This window comes from Miniopterus natalensis, chromosome 1 (assembly GCF_054644295.1).
Source record: "Miniopterus natalensis isolate mMinNat1 chromosome 1, mMinNat1.hap1, whole genome shotgun sequence".
NCBI lineage: Eukaryota > Metazoa > Chordata > Mammalia > Chiroptera > Miniopteridae > Miniopterus > Miniopterus natalensis.
Window position 1 is genome coordinate 24,029,747 of NC_142081.1, and position 15,853 is coordinate 24,045,599.

At 47.2% G+C, this 15,853-nt stretch overlaps 1 protein-coding gene across 4 annotated transcripts in view; it reads left to right on the plus strand.

The window, feature by feature from the left end:
* SLC8A3 (solute carrier family 8 member A3) overlaps nucleotides 1–15,853 on the plus strand; it is a 162,374-nt gene that overhangs the window by 35,057 nt on the left and 111,464 nt on the right. The window contains exon 1 of one of the 4 annotated variants that reach the window (XM_016211909.2): nucleotides 2,564–2,584. The exons of the other annotated variants lie outside the window; for them this stretch is intronic. The gene's annotated coding sequence lies outside the window, so the exon portion shown is untranslated. Of the gene's footprint in view, nucleotides 1–2,563; nucleotides 2,585–15,853 lie in introns of those variants that run through there. 4 annotated transcript variants of the gene reach the window in all.

Genomic DNA, 15,853 nt, shown 5'->3' on the forward strand with positions numbered 1-15,853 from the left:
GGAGGGCTGCCATAACAAACTGGGTGGTTTAAACAGCGGAAATTTATTTTCTCACACTCTGGAGACTAGAAGTCCAAGATCAAGGAAGTAGCAGGCTTGGTTCCTTCTGAAGCCTCTCTTCTCAGCTTGTAGATGGCTGACTTCTTGCTGTATTTCCATGTGGTCTTCCCTCTGTCTGTGTGCCCTAATCTACTCTTTTTATAAGGACACAAGTCATTCAATTAGGGCTCACCATAACGACCCACTTTAACTTAATTACCTCTTTGCAGTCACATTCTGAGGTACTGGAAGTTACCACTTCAGCATAGGCACTTGCTAAGGGGGAAGGGGGACAGCATAGTTCAGCCGGTAACAGTGTCTATCCCCTGTTGAGTTCTGTGATTGGATGGAATCCCTCCCTTCTTTGGGCCTCCGTTTCCTCCCAGCTTAAATGAAGCTGTGGCTCTTGCTCCTAAAGCTGATGATAAATAGTTTGCTTGCTGGCTTTCCTGTGAAAATCCTCTTGAGTTCTAGCACAACCAGAAATAAAGGAATAAACAATGGCAGACATTGAAGGCCAACTGTCATCAAATTTACTGTTTTCCAACCCTGAATGCATGTAGTAGAGAAGGGAAGATAAACGAGAGACTACGTAGTGTTCAACAGAGAAAGTCGGTTGTAGAACTTAACTGTGGGAGAGAAGCAGGGCTGGGAGGAGAAAGAGAACATATTTGGGAATGATTGTACCAGACTGATCTCACTGAATCCTCACAACTCCTTGAGGTGGATATCATTACTGTTTGCATTTTACTGGTGAGGACACAGCGTTGGGTTTTGTTATTTCAGTCTACCTAGAACTCAGAGAACCCACACAAGTCATTCTGCCTTTAGCAATGGTTGAACAAATTCAGTAGCAAGGCACCTGGCCCTAGGAGGTGCTGATAATTGCTAAGTATTATTTGTTGGCCCCTCATACTTGGTTTAGGCAGCAGAGGCCTGAGAGAAACAACTTCCCACTCATTCTGTCCCAGAATCTGCATTGGGGTCTCTATGAAAGGCCAGCGACCATGATCATTTTAGATCTGTCTAATGCCATGGATAAACTAGGGATGTGAAACCCCATTCTCAGGAGAGGCCTGCCCACCCTTCATGCCTCCAGGACCAAGCCTGACAAATATAGCAGAAATTACAGGCATCTGATTTAAGGCTACATGTGTACACTTCGCCTGAGCCAAGCCCCAAACCCTAGTTCTGCTGCTGCATCAAAGGACCATCTCTCTCCCAGGCTCCAGGCCCAGAGTAAGCAGCAATTTGGGAGACAGCCCCCTCTTATTTTTAGCCTTAAAAACCCCAAACCAAAACATGCCAGCGCTCACCCAAGCGTCTCTCACAAGCTGTTGTTTGATTTGGGTTGAGAAAATGACAGACTGAGTTCTGCACCAAGAACAGAAGAAAAAGGGGAAAACGGAGTTTTCTTTTCCCTCCACTGCCAACCTCCATCTCCCTCAACTCCTCCCCTGGGCCTGAGTGGACCCCGCCTGGGTAATCGTCCCCTGCTATATTTAAAAGCACAGATGTGTTTGGTGGAGACTCAATTTCGGAATAGCAGACGGCGTCGCCTAAGGACGCGGAAAGCCGGTGCCGCGCCCGCCTGCCCGCCTGCTGCCGGGAGCTCCGGACTCCGCGGAATCCAGGTCAGGACGCGCCGCCGCCCTGGAAGTGCCGCTGGCCCGGAGGAGCCGGGTGCCATGCTCCCGTGCTTGGGTGGGTGGCCGCGGGCTAGGGTTCCGTCTGCACTCGGCCCCCGGGGCTCTCCGGACTCAACGAGGCGCAGGCTTGACTTCCACCCCGCTGGTCGCGAAGCTGTCTGAAAATTCCCCCCATCGGCGGGCGAGGAGAACGACTCGCGGCTCGCCGTTCCGTGCGGCTCGCCCTCTCCCCGCTGATAGGGTGACGTTCGGTGTGGAGGCTTGGAGATTGGCTTTTTGATTTGGCTGCTTGCTGCAGCTTAGTGGGCAAAGCTCTCGGCTCGCCCAGAAACCAGCCCCTCCGCGCGTCGCCTCCGCGCCCGGCGAGGCCGAGACGTCGCCCGCGGTGACGGCGTGCGAGGCGGGGGGCCGCGCTCCCCCAGCCCCGGGAAAGCCCCGGCGACGCGACTGCAAGCCGGGGTCCCTCGGAGCCACCAGTGCGCTCCTGGTTGCTCGCCTTCCTGCCCCTCCCGGCAGGGATCCCCCCCGCTGCGGGCGGCCGGGACTCCGGGGGCTTAGTCCCGAGCCCCCGGTCGAGGATTTCCGGGGGTCCTCGGGCGGGTTTTCCCTGCTCCTAAAATCCGCGCCTAGGGACCCCTCCCCAGGTGCCCCGCCCCGGCCCCAGCCCTCGCGCTCCCGACGCGCTGTCCCGCAGCTCCCTGAAAGCTGCGAGCCCGCGAGCCCTGGCCAGCGGGCGACGGCGGCCGACTGACATGCCCCGGACGCGGCTGCGGTCGGCGGGCAGCCCGCGGGGGCGATGAGCCGCGGCGGCCGGTGAGGAGCCGGGCGGCGGGGGCATCGCACACCTTCCTCACCCCTTCATTTGCCCACTCCGCTCGGGAGACCCAGAGGAAACGGTGAGTAATGGGGTGAGCCTCTTGCCCTTCCCCCTCAGCCTGCGGCCGAGGCAGGGGAGGCAGAGGTTGAGGGGCTTGGGGGTGTCCCCAAGAGGATTTCAGCTTGTGAATAATGGTATTAAGTTATTTCTCAAGATCATTCATACGAACTGCCTTCCTGAGGGCTTAGTGCCTGAAGAGGTGGGGGGAGGGTGCCCCGGAAAGTGTACGTTGTATATGCGGTGTTGGGGGGGGGCGTTCTGGCAGAGTGAGTGTCTAACAGGGGTTCAGGTGGGGCGCAGGAAGAGATGCCTGGGCATGTGTGTGCAGTCGGGTTAGTGGCGGGTGCGCATTGGGGAGGCAGACTGCTGTGTTGCGTGCTGGATGCGTGTGTGCTGGCTGTGCCAGGGCGTGTTGTGCTTCTGGGGCTCTGAGTGCCCACCGGGTGGGTGTGGGGACTAGGAGAGGAGCGCGTTAATCCATTCGGCGCGCGCCCGCGTGCACACAGGCACGCGCGCACCCCAACGTCCGGACTGCACGGCCGCGGGTCTGGAACTGCAACCCAGCGCACCCGCCCGCCGCGGCCAAAGGGCGGGGAGGAGGGTTTTTCCTGTTCTGTGCTCCAGACAGCGGTGGTCTGGGGGGTCCTGGCCAGGTGGAAAGAAGCGAAGTATGTAACACCGCCCCCCCCCCCCGCGAAACATCAACCCCCCCCCCCGCGCGCGCACACACACACACACTCACTCTGCCACAGGCCCTCATTCAGAAGCTAGAGCCGCTCCTGCAGACCCTGCCTGACCTGCCTTGAGTACCCAAGCCACTGAAGAAGATAAAGAAAGCTATTTAGTTCAGCGGGAAAAAGAAGCTTTTTGTCTTTAGTCACTGTGTTTTATTTTTAACCATGGAGGGCTGGAGTGTGGTTAAATACAACAAACGCCTTTAATGCAGTGCCATAAATTTACCCGTTTGCTGCCCGTCTAACTTACTCCCCCTTTATTTCTCTCTCTTCTGGCGATTAAAAAACACACACACAAAAAAACAATGTTTGGTGATTCTGTCTCCTGGGCAGCAGGATTGAAATTGGTGACAGTTTTTCAGGAACGCGCAAACCACAGCTGGGAGCAAGGCATGGAGCTCCTGGGTGGTCAAGAAACGCCCCAAGAGGAGGGAGTTGTGGGTGGGTTACAGGAACACATCTGGCCTACTGCTGGGGCACCAAAAGGGAAGCCTCGGGCTCTGGCAACCTGGTGACTTGCAGCCGCATGTGATTAATCTTCCACAGCTGTTGTGCCCCATCTACTTGAGCTGAGCTTTTGTTTACCTCAATTTTCAAATATAGCTGCTGCACCATGTTCTTCCTTAAATAGGGGATCAGTTCACTAGGTATGGGCACTTGGCCTCTCGCTGGCCCTTCCATCTGCCTGCTGCACTGGATCCAAGTTGGAGAGGAACTTGCTTCTTCATGTCTTGCAGTTCTCCAAATGAGGATGGTTGAAGATCAGAGCTCGGGTGAATGGGTGTGGGGCAGATCACCCAGCTCCTCACTGCAATCTACGTTTCCTCATTGTATGGGCTATCCCCACACAGAAGTCCACTCAACAGTCTCATTTTTCTTTAAATAGAATATAGATATGGGCTTGAGAAGAAGCAGATGGAACCTACAGAACTGAACTTTGTTGAAGTGGTTCTTGAACTGAATGAAGATGGAAGGCCATTTATGCAGTTTCCTCTACCTGGAGCACTTCATTGTCCTTCCAGCACTCCCATACTCCAACCCCATCTGTGTCTAATGTACTCCTGTTCATCCTTCAGCTCTTACTCTGTTGGTTACTTCTTCAAGGAAGTCTTCCACACCTTCTCTGACTAGGCCAGATCCCCTTATTTAATTTAATTTAATAATTTATTTTTAAATATATCTTTATTGATTTCAGAGAGAGGATGGGAGAGGGAGAGAGAGAAACATCAATGATGAGAGAGTCATTGATCAGCTGCCTCCTGCACGCCCCCTACTGGGGATCGAGCCGGCAACCCCGGGCATGTGCCCCTATCATGAATCGAACTGGGATCTCCTGGGTCATAGGTTGATGCTCAACCACTGAGCCACACCGGCTGGGCCATGTCTCCTTATTTTATATACCCATAACTCGGACCTATTATTTTGAAGTAATTTAAAAATGTACATTAAATTTATTAATGTGATTGAATAATGCCAGTTACACCTCTAAACAGTAAGCTGCATGAAGGGAGGAAAGATAGCTGGTGAATTAATTCACATTGTATCCCCAGGGCCCAGCACTGTGCCTGTCATGGAATAGTCGCTCAGTAAATGTTGTATTAAATAAATGGACTTGGAGGGACGAGTTACATCTCTTCTCTGCTCATGCGCCTCTGAACTCCACTCTGGCATCTCTTGCACTGCCCTCTGCAGCTTTCTGGATAGAGAAGGGAGAAGAGGGTTATCAACCTGACCCTGTAAAAACATTCCCTTCTCCCAGGCTCTTCCCTGGGCTGGGACCCTAAAGCTGAGGCAGTGTCCTCTTGCCCTGGCCCTTCCCTGTCCTTGTGCAAGGCGGTCCCTTATACAGTCTCTGGGCACAGTTGCTGGTATTGTCCATGGATAGTCATTGTGGGCATTGTTCCCCTGTCTGAATTGCCCACAATCTGGATTTGGAGGGAATGTGTCACACATCTTGGCTTCTCTTCAAGCTACCAAGGTCAGATAAGAAGAGAGGATAGCTTCATTTTCACTCAAGCCTGGTTGCTTTGCCTCGAGGTTCAAATATTGGGTGAAGTTCAGAAATACATTGGACTCCATAAGAAAAAGCATTCATTTATTTGTACAATCAGTTATTTATTCAATACATGTTCAGCAACAACCTACTCTGCCAAGCATTTGCTGGGTACAGAGGCAAACAAAATAGAATGGTTCCTTCCCTCATAAATACACATTCATTCCAGCAGGGATAACCAACTAGTGAACAGGTAATTACCATCCTTATAAAATGATTCCTTTCAGTGGAGGGTAAATCCTGGGGACAATGGAAGCATGTAGGAAGATCGCCTCTCTGTATTGTCTTCAGGAGGACTTCTAGGGACAGCTGATCCCAGAAAGAAAGGATGGGGTAGGAATTGGCTTTGGTGAAAGCATGGAGGGGGTGGATTCGGGGAGAAAGTGTTATGAGCGAAGGGATCAGTATGGAAGTGGACAAGAGTTCTTCCAAATGATTGAGGACAGAAGCTAAAATTCAGGGAGATGAGTTTGGAGAAGCTCTAGGGGCCAAACCTTAAGGACTTAAACTCCATGCTAAGGACTTCCACTGAGTTTCCTGTGGGGGCTTAGGAAGGTTTTTAGTATCGAAGTGCAGGCCAGATTTGCATTTTAGATAGAATTTGCATTTAGATAGAGACTGGGATGTAGGGAGAGAGAGGGAGGCATGGAGTTAGGAGGCTGTGGTAGAAACTGTAGGCTATCATCCTAGTGGCCTGTGAAGGAGGGTAGGGGATTCCTTCTGTTTTAGCATACAAACCAGAGCTGTCCTTCTAGGAAGAAGTTCCACTATTTTTAATGGGATTGGTTTATGTTTGGTTGTCTGTTTTTTGAATGGGCACTCTAAACCCAACGCTGGGCAGGGCACCTCTGGGGAAAGAAAAAGTGGCTCCAGCAGGTGTAAAACACTTCCTGGCCGACTGAGCTGCAGAGCAAGGAGAACCCCCAAAGATACGAGATCTCTGGGGGCTGAGGAAGGCCCCAGGAAGGAGTCTGGAACGGTAAGAAGTATTTAGATCCATAGTTAGATCCATAGAAATGACAGAGCAAGACAGACATCTGGATAGGAAGAATCAAATGTGTGTGTGTATGTTTTGGGAATGTGAAGAGTGAATACAAGCTAATTCCAGTATCAAGGGTATTCAGATATGGTATACAGAGTCCGGTCTACTAGGGAAACAGCTCTGTTTCATCCTGGACATAATTTAGAATGGGCCAAGTAGCATGGACTGCATTGATACTCGGAATTGACAAATAGGGCTTTCCTGGTCATGCGGGGACTGGATCCCGAAGTGGGACTGGAAACAGTAATCCTGCCCTGGCTTTCACGTGGTAGTTTCCAAGCCACTTGAGAGGAGAGGGCCTCAAAGTCACGCACTGCTATGTTCGTCTTAGAGAATGAAGCCAAGCAGTGTGAGTTTGGCTGATGTTCTTCCTTTGCACCCTGATCTCTCCCCACTTTGTTTCTCATCCTTCCCTGTCACTACTCTTCCTTCTCCCCCTGCATAGGGCCGGGGATCTAGCCCTGAGCTGCTGTCATCAACTTGCCCCAGGCTCTTTCTCCTTCAACATTGAATCCCTCCCTCTAGTTGTAAGCATGCTCAACAAACCCCATCCTAAAATGAACATCACTTGTCCAGTTCCATCCCCCATCATGCTCTCTTCCCATCTTGCTTTCAACACACTCTTGCTGTTTTAGAGTAATCATCTTGTCTGTATTTTCTCATCAATCATTCATTTAGCCCCTTGCTTTCCCACTTTTTTCCACCTCTGCCCAACTCTAATCCGCCAAGGACTTCTTATTTCCCAAAATATAATAACTTATTTCTATCTATCTGTCCACCCATCTATCTTCTATTTATCTCATCTCCCCCGCTCTCTCCACCCCGTCAGATAAGATTGACCATTAGCTCTCAAAACTTTTCCCTCTTGGCTTCTATCATGCTGAACACTCCAGTCCCACTAGCTCTCTGGGTGGCCCTGCTCCACTTCCTCTACAATACTCTCTCCTTCCCCCCGATCTCCCCTTTTCCGTTAGCTCTGGGCGTCTCCCGCCATGGTGTGTGCTGTTACTCCAGCGCGGACAGTTCCGGGCCTGTGGCCCCAGCTCTGCAAGCCCAGCGTGTCTTGTTTCCAGCCACTTGCCCAATGTCTCCAATAGGCATTGTCAGCTCCTCATGTTGAATTCTTTTTAATCCTCACCTGAGGATATTTTTTTCCATTGCTTTTCAGAGAGTGGAAGGGAGAGAGGGGAAGAGAGAGAAACATCGATGTGAGAGAGACACATCGATTGGTTGCCTCCTGCATGAACCTCGACCACGGCCAGGGATTGAACCTGCAACCAAGGTACTTGCCCTTGGCTGAAATAGAACCCAAGACCCTTCAGTTTGTGGACCGACGCTCTTAACCACTGAGCAAACCGTCCAGGGCTCAAGTGGAATTTTTGCTAAACAGACATCATCCTTTTTTTAAGGCGTGGCTCCTCCTGACTTCCCACTTTCTATTGATGGCACCAGCCAACCTCCAGTCACTGTGGCTCAAAATCCTCAAGTTTATCTTTGATTGCTCTCCCTTGTCCCCTGAGTATTGCTAATGTCTGTTAAGTCGATTCCCCTCCATTCTATCCATACCACTACAGCCTAAGTACAGATTTGATAGCCTCTCACATAATAATGAAGATAATAGCAATTATTATTATTAAAGCAGCCGGCATTTGTGTGTGTACCACCTGGCAGCTACTCTGTTGCAAAGTGTTTCACATTGATTTTTCCATTCAATGCTTACCACACCTGTATTCAGTAGTTGCTATTATACCATAAAAATAGCTTTCTGACATCTTCTCAACTTCAATGGCCCCTCCCAATTCATTCTAATTCCTGTTGCAGGATTCCTCTCCTAAAACACCCTTCTAGGCTTGTCACTTTCCTACAGAAAAAACCTTGAAGGGCCTCCCATTACTTGCAGCAGTCCCAACTCCTCATATTCAAGGCCCTCCCGTGGCCTGCTCACCACTCTATGTCTGGTCTCATGTTTTACAGTTTCCATGTGGGGACCTAGGTAAAGTTGTTCTTTTCCCATCTGTGCCTTGTTCACCGTTTACCTTTCACTGACAATCCTGCCTGTTCGTTAATGTTCAATTCAAATGCCTCTTCCTGATGGGAAGGCTTCATGCATAAGCAGTTCCTTCCTTTGAATTTTGATAACATAGTATCTGTTTTTCATGTGGCTCTTATACTTATTGAAATGCAGGGAAGGGGAGTGGTTTGTTTTGTTTTTTTGCCTGTGACTCATTGCCCCTCCTTGACCAAGTGCCTTTTCTTTCTCCTACTCGCAGTTGCATGATGCCTGAAACACAGTGGGTGTTCAATGAAAAACAAAGGAGTGAATTAATGAGTAACCTGCCTCACTTTTGAGACAGGTTAAACAAGGTCAAGAAAGGGTGGTGGTGGGAAGGGTCTATGCCATTTATCATAAAAGAAGCCAGTAGTGGAGTAAAAAATCAAACCAGGCCCTGGCCACTGTGGCTTAGTTAGTTGAGCATGGTCCCATGCACCGAGAGATGGCTGGTTCAATTCCCAGTCGGGGCACATGCTGGAGTTGCAGGCTCGATCCCTAGTAGGGGGCATGCAGGAGGCAGCCAATTGATGTTTCTCTCCCTCATCCATGTTTCACTCTCTCCCTCCCTCTCCCTTCCTCTTTCTCTACAATTAATAAAAACATATTTAAAAAAAATCAAACCAGGAATAGGCAACAAGGTGTCACAGAAGCAGCACTGAAATGGAGGAAAGAAGGTTATGTTTCGGTTATCACTTCTCACAACTACAGGCAAGACATACTTCGGTTCTCTGAGCCTTGCATTTCTTACCCATCACAAGAGGTTATGTTGGATGTGTTGACTTTTAAGCTACCTCCCTGGTCTGACAGCTCTGTATTGTGAATCTTGTTCCACACCCTGTAGATTGCCTCCTGCTAAGAGTACTTTTAGTGCTAACAGTACTTTTGTTTCAGAACCTTCTACCTGTAATTTGAAGCCCCCAGTGTATCTGTTATCACATTGGGTCTCCAGTGGTCAACATGGCCAGCTAACTTGACTGTCTGGATGTCTGGCCAACGAGGCACTCTGAGCTGGTTGAGTGCCCTGATGGCCCTAGGCTGGCACTTCTGTGTGGAGTCACTTCCCACTGCAACACTCCAGGGCATTCATGGAATACCTAATAGTGCTCTAAGTCCCTAAAGGCTCCAGTCAGCCCTATCTCAACCCCTGAGCTTCTGCCATTCTTTTCCATCCAGGAAGGATGCATTTAGAGCCGTGTAGAATCTGTTGAGAGTCTGCATGGAACCACTCTGCTCAGTAGCTTTCCAGGGGCTCTGCCCATCGCTTACCGTATACTGCACTTCCCTGTGAGAAGAGCCATGTGAGCCAGTGCCTCCCAGCCTCTCAGAAGGAATTAATCGGGGAGTCAGCTTCAAGGGGAGCCATTAGAAGAGTGTGGAACGAGCATGGCAGCAAAGACAGCAGCTAGACCTGCCATAAGAGTCTCAGGCATCTGCTCTCAGACCCTCTTGTGAAAGGGGGACCGAGAGGACCCTCATAGTTGATTGTATCAGAACACCCTCTAGCCATGTCTCAGAAAGATCACTTTGACTGCTTACCAGAATCCATTTATTCTTCATTTAGGCAATGATATGAGTTAATTCCATATTTCAACATTTAAAAATTAAGAGAAATTAAATGGTATTAAAATAAAGCAGGCTCCTGGAAAATGATCTGAGCAAAAGGTACATAAAGCTAATCACCAGCTTCCCCTTGATGGGTGGGTAACAGGGCAGAAGGATATCGGCCCTCTTTCTGTGAGCCACCCCAAAAGGTAGGACCCAGGTGCTTCCCGCTGGGGAACAGGCAGGGGCAGGAACAGTGACCCCTCAGGTTGCCCTGGGTTCCTCACTCCCCTGACCCTCCCTGATTTCCTTTCAGTGGCAGAGGATGTTTTCTCCTGGTACATGACACTCCCTTCAGGCCTTGTGGGCGGAGACCTCTGGTAGCCAGGAGACCAAAGTTTGGTTCTGGCTCCATTATTTATTGGCATGGAGACTTTTGGCAATTCACTGAGCTACGATTTCTTCATCTGTACAAATATACTTACAAGAGGATTAAATGAGATCATGTGAGTGAGAAGGCCTTTGTAAACTGTTGGCACATAGTATTGCTTAATATTTATTGAATGAATGATGCACTATAAAGGCTTGTTATCATTATGCCACACACTGAAGAGAAAAAGTAAGGTGGAGAGAGGGAATTGAGAAGGAATTGTGTTTGAAAACAGCCTCACAATTGCCATCCAAACACTGTGTGGTCCTGTTGGTTTTATGAATGAACAAAACTACCCACTATCTGAGGTCTGGCTTTAACCATTGACCTCTCTACCCTAAGGCTTCCCAGCAAGTTTGAAGTCTCCCCTCACAGGTGCATCTGTCCACACGTAATCCTGCAGACTTACCATTGATCCATTCACCAAATATTGACACTCTGCCAGGCTCCAGTCATACTGTGGTGAACAAAATGGACAAGTCTCCTGCTATCATGGAGTTTATAGTCTATGATAAACCAGTGAACAAGTAGACAAAAACAATGATGATTTCAGCAAGTGATATGTGCTATAAAGATGAAAAGTGATGTGACAGTATTGGGGAGCAGGGATAGGATAACTTTTAGATAAGATGAGTGGGGGAAGCCTCTGAGAATGGGGCATCTGAGACCTGAATTACATTTAAAAGGTGATCTATGGAGATCTTCTGGGTAAGGGTGTTCCAAGCAGAAGGAATAGTAATTGCAAAGGTCCCAGGGCAGATGCATGCTTGGCATGTTCTAGAAACATAGAGAACTCCACCTCTGTTGGAGTGGGGTGTGGACCCAGCAAAATGAAGTGGTGGGAGTTAAGGGCAGTGAGTTAGGAGTCAGTAAGGGGGTGGGAGTTTCTACAGGAAGAGAAGTTTGCAAAGGATGGCATAACCTATCTGATTTACATTTGTTTTTTGAAAATATGTTTTTATTGATTTCAGAGAGAGGAAGGGAGAGGGAGAGAGAAATAGAAACATCAATGATGAGAGAGAATCACTGATCGGCTGCCTCCTGCATGTCCCCCACTGGGGATGGAGCCTGCAACTCGGGCATGTGCCCTGACCGGAATGGAACCGTGGCCTCCTGGTTCATGGGTTGACGCTCAACCACTGAGCCATGTCCGCTGGGCTGATTTACATTTGAAAAAGACATTTTTGGCTGTTTTGTGGAAAGTAGAATGTAAGAGATGGGGCAAGATTGGCAGCTATTGCAGTAGTCCAGATGTGAGATATAAGAGTGAATCTCCAGTAGCTAGAGTAGTGTGACACACGTTTGGCACTCAGTAAATCTGAGAACACTTCTAGGCAAGAATGATCCTCAAAGAACCCACATCTGTGATGGGCACATAACAAGTGCTTGACGAACAAGTCTGTGGGCAGAATCAGGCTTTCTTGTAGTCACTCTAGGACTAGAATTCATCTCAATATTTTGGAGCTTTTAAAAATACTTTTTAGCTTTGGCCAAGTGGCTCAGTTGGTTGGAGCATTGTCCTGTACACCAAAAGGTTGTGGGTTTGATTCCTGGTCAGGACACATAATTAGGTTGCCGGTTCGATCATCGATCGGGGCGCCTAAAGGAGGCAGCTGATTGATGTTTCTCTCTGTCTCCCTTTGCCTCTCTCTAAAATCAATAAAAATATATCCTCGGGTGAGAATGAAACAAATACTTTTTATTTCTTTAGGTAGCAGCATTTCACAGGGGCAGTGCATTCTATGAGTTCATTCTCTTCTATGTGAAATTGCCTTCTCCTTTGAAACAGACATGAGAAGTCCACCTGCGTGATGCTCTCAGTCAGTGTTCATAATCCCCAAAACCCTGTGCTCACATTCATATACTAATCTTGTGTACTTTTCTCTGCACTTCTCCACTGCTGAGCCAGACCTGCTTCATCACTGCATCTCCAAGAGCTTATCACCATCTGGACTATTGAATCAACAAATAGTTATAGAGACTGGACTGTGGAGGACTTTGGTCCCTTGCCTAAAGTCCAGGGCCTTCCTGCTCTCTTCCTGGAGAGCCCAGAACTTTCACTGGCCTCATTTGTCTCACTGTTGTTACAGGACATCCCTGAAACTAAATGTGTATCTAAGTGCAATGGTTTTGTGTTGGTTCCTTCAGCTTCCATTTCTTTGGGTCTGGAGATCCCTGAATCAAGAGAAACTCTGCAGGGCCAGCGGGATGAAGAAGGAGCCTGATGTGGTTTGGCCCTTGCTATGCCTCTTCATTCCTCTTTCACCACCATCTTCTGTTTTCAGTTGTTCTCCAACATGTATTGATTCTACTTTTGAAAGAGCTCTTAAATCCACGCCTTCCTCATCAGGCCTGCTCTCCCTGCCTCTGCTTAGGTTCTGATCACATCTCTGTCAAGTGCCATAAGAGACTCTGAATTAGCCTTCCTGCCTCCAAGTCTTGCCCTGCTTTCGTTCATCTATCCAGTTTCCACACTGTCATCACCCTAGGTGTGCTATTCAAAGGAAAAACATTGATATTGTCCCTCCTGTAATTAAAAAAATGTTCAGTGGTTCCTGATTGCCTCCAAGATAATGCCCCAATTCCTTGGCTGGGTGTACGAGGCCTTTTTACGAGCTAGTCTTCACTCATCTTTGCAGCTTCTCTCAAGTGCCCTGCCCTTCAGCCACACTACTCACCCTTTTTAAAACAAACCCTGCCTGTTCAGGCTGTCATTCTCTTTAGCATTGGCTTTCTGTTACCTTTGTTTGAGATGCACTGGCTTCTCCCCAGTTCACACCTGTTCATTCTCCAGATCCTAGATCTTTTTTTTTTTTTTTTTTTTTAAATATATCTTTATTGATTTCAGAGAGAGAAAGGGATACAGAGAGAGAGAGAGAGAGAGAAACATCAATGATGAGAGAGTCATTGATCGGCCGCCTCCTGCATGCCGAGCCTGCAACCCGGGCATGTGCCCTGACCGGGAATTGAACCCCGATCGCCTGGACCCTAGGTCAACTCTCAACCGCTGAGCCACACCCGGCGGGCCAGATGCTAGATCTTAAGTTAGTTGCCTGGTTCATGAAACTGGCCCTGATGATCTCAGGCAGCCTCAGACCTTCCTTCTTCCTCTGTGCTCCTTGGCACATTGCACATGTTTCCAAACCTAGTACTTGTTTTGTTGTAATTGTTTGTTTTTTTGTCACTCTTCTTCAGTGAAGTCTGTTCCTAAAGGGGGATTATATTTTGTTCATATTACTCAAATTTGAAAATCCTTGCTCAGAGCATCCCTGACATATGGGATGCTCCATTTGAACATTGACAAGAGTGGGAGAAATTACTGGATATTATGCCTTCTATTTTTGCACATTTATTCAATGTATCTATTCATTCAATAAATATATACTGAGCACCTACTATGTGCCAGGCCCTGATGTAGGCACTGGGGATATAGAAATACTAAACAGATAAAAAATGTCTACCCTCTAGGAACTTTTATCCTAATTTTTAAAAAAATTATCTTTATTGTTGACAGTATTACAGATATCCCCCCTTTTTTTCTCCATTGATCCCCTCCCCCCCACATCCACCTCTCTCCCCCAGGCCTTTACCACACTATTGTCTGTGTCCATGGGTTATGCATATAAGTTCTTTGATTAATCTCCCCCCACTCACTCCCCCACCCCACCTTCCCACTGAGATTCATCAGTCTGTTCCATGCTTCTTTGTCTCTGGATCTATTTTGTTCCTCAGTCTATTTTGTTTATTAGATTCCACATATGAGGGAGATCATGTAAAACTGAATCAGAAAGAATAAGGAAAAAACCTGAATAGACCAATAACAGCTGATGAAATTGAAGCAGCAATAAAAAAACTCCCAGCAAACAAAAGCCGGGGTCTGGATGGCTTCACAGGGGAGCTTTCTAATTCTTTAAGTTGTAGGGTTAGGTAGTTCACTAAAAATTTTTCTTGCTTTTTGAGGTAGGCCTGCAGTGCTATGAACTTCCCTCTTAGGACTGCTTTCGCTGTGTCCCATAGATTTTGGGTGGTTGTGTGTTCATTTTAATTTGTTTCCAGGAAGGTTTTTATTTCTGGATCTTATTGGTAACCCATTCATTGTTTAATAACATGCTATTTAGCCTCCATGTGTTTGAATGTTTTTGAGTGTTTTTACTGTAGTTGATTTCTAATTTCATGCCCTTGTTACCTGAGATGCTTGATATGATTTCAATCTTCTTGAACTTGTAGAGATTTGTTTTGTGTCCTAACTTGTTACCTTTGCGAATAACCCATATGCACTTGAGAGAAATGTATATTCTGCAGCTTTGGGGTGAAATGTTCTTTAAATGCCAACTAAATCCATCTGATCTAGTGTGCCATTTAGAGTCATTGTTTCTGTGTTGACTTTTCGTCTGGAAGATCTATCCAGTGAAATCAGTGGGGTGTTAAAGTTCCCAACTATGACTGTATTGCTGTTGATCTTTCCCTTAACGTCCTTAAGGTTATTATTGATAGGTCCTTATTTATTGCCATTTTAATTCTTTATGCCTATGTTTCTCTCTCTATTTCTCCTTATTATTACAGCAGCCCCTTTAACATTTCTTGCAATGCTTCTATTTCTACTTCTAATTACAGCAGCTCTTTTAACATTTCCTGCAATGCTGGTTTGCTGGTGATAAACTCCTTTAGCCTTTTTTTGTCTGGGAAGCTTTTTATTTCACCATCTATTTTGAATGATAGCCTTGCTGGATAGAGTGGTCTTGGTTTCAAATCCTTATTTTGCATTACCTTGAATACTTTATGCCATTCCCTTCTGGCCTGTAGAGTTCCTGATGAGAAGTCAGCTGATAGCCTTTGTGGGAGCTCCTTTGTACGTAACAGATTGCTTTTCTCTTGCTGCCTTTAATATTCTCTTTGTCTTGAATTTTTGGCATTTTAATTATGATGTGTGTGGGCATGGGCCTCTTTGGGTTCTTCTTGCATGGGTCTCTCTGTGCCTCCTGAACTTGTGTGCCTTTTTCCTTGACCAGGTTAGGGAAGTTTTCTGCCGTTATTTCTTCAAACAGGTTCTCTAACCCTTGCTTACTTTCGACCTCTTCTGGCACTCCTATGATGAGATTATTGTTACATTTCATGTTGTCCCACAGCTCCCTTAGACTGTCCTGATTTTTAATTGTTTTTTTCTTTTTGGATCTCTGATTGAGTAATTTTTTCCTACCTTCTTTTCTAATTTGCTGATCTGTTCCTCCACTTCCTCTGATCTTCTGTTTATTCCTTCTGATGTATTCTTTATTTCTGCTATGTCATTCTTCCTTTCTAACTGGTCATTTTCCATAGTTTCCACATCTTTTTTTCATACTGTTGCATATCCTTACAATCAGCATTCTAAACTCTATATCTGATAGATCGCTTATCTCCATTTCATTTAGCTCTTTTTCTGGAGACTTCTCTTGTT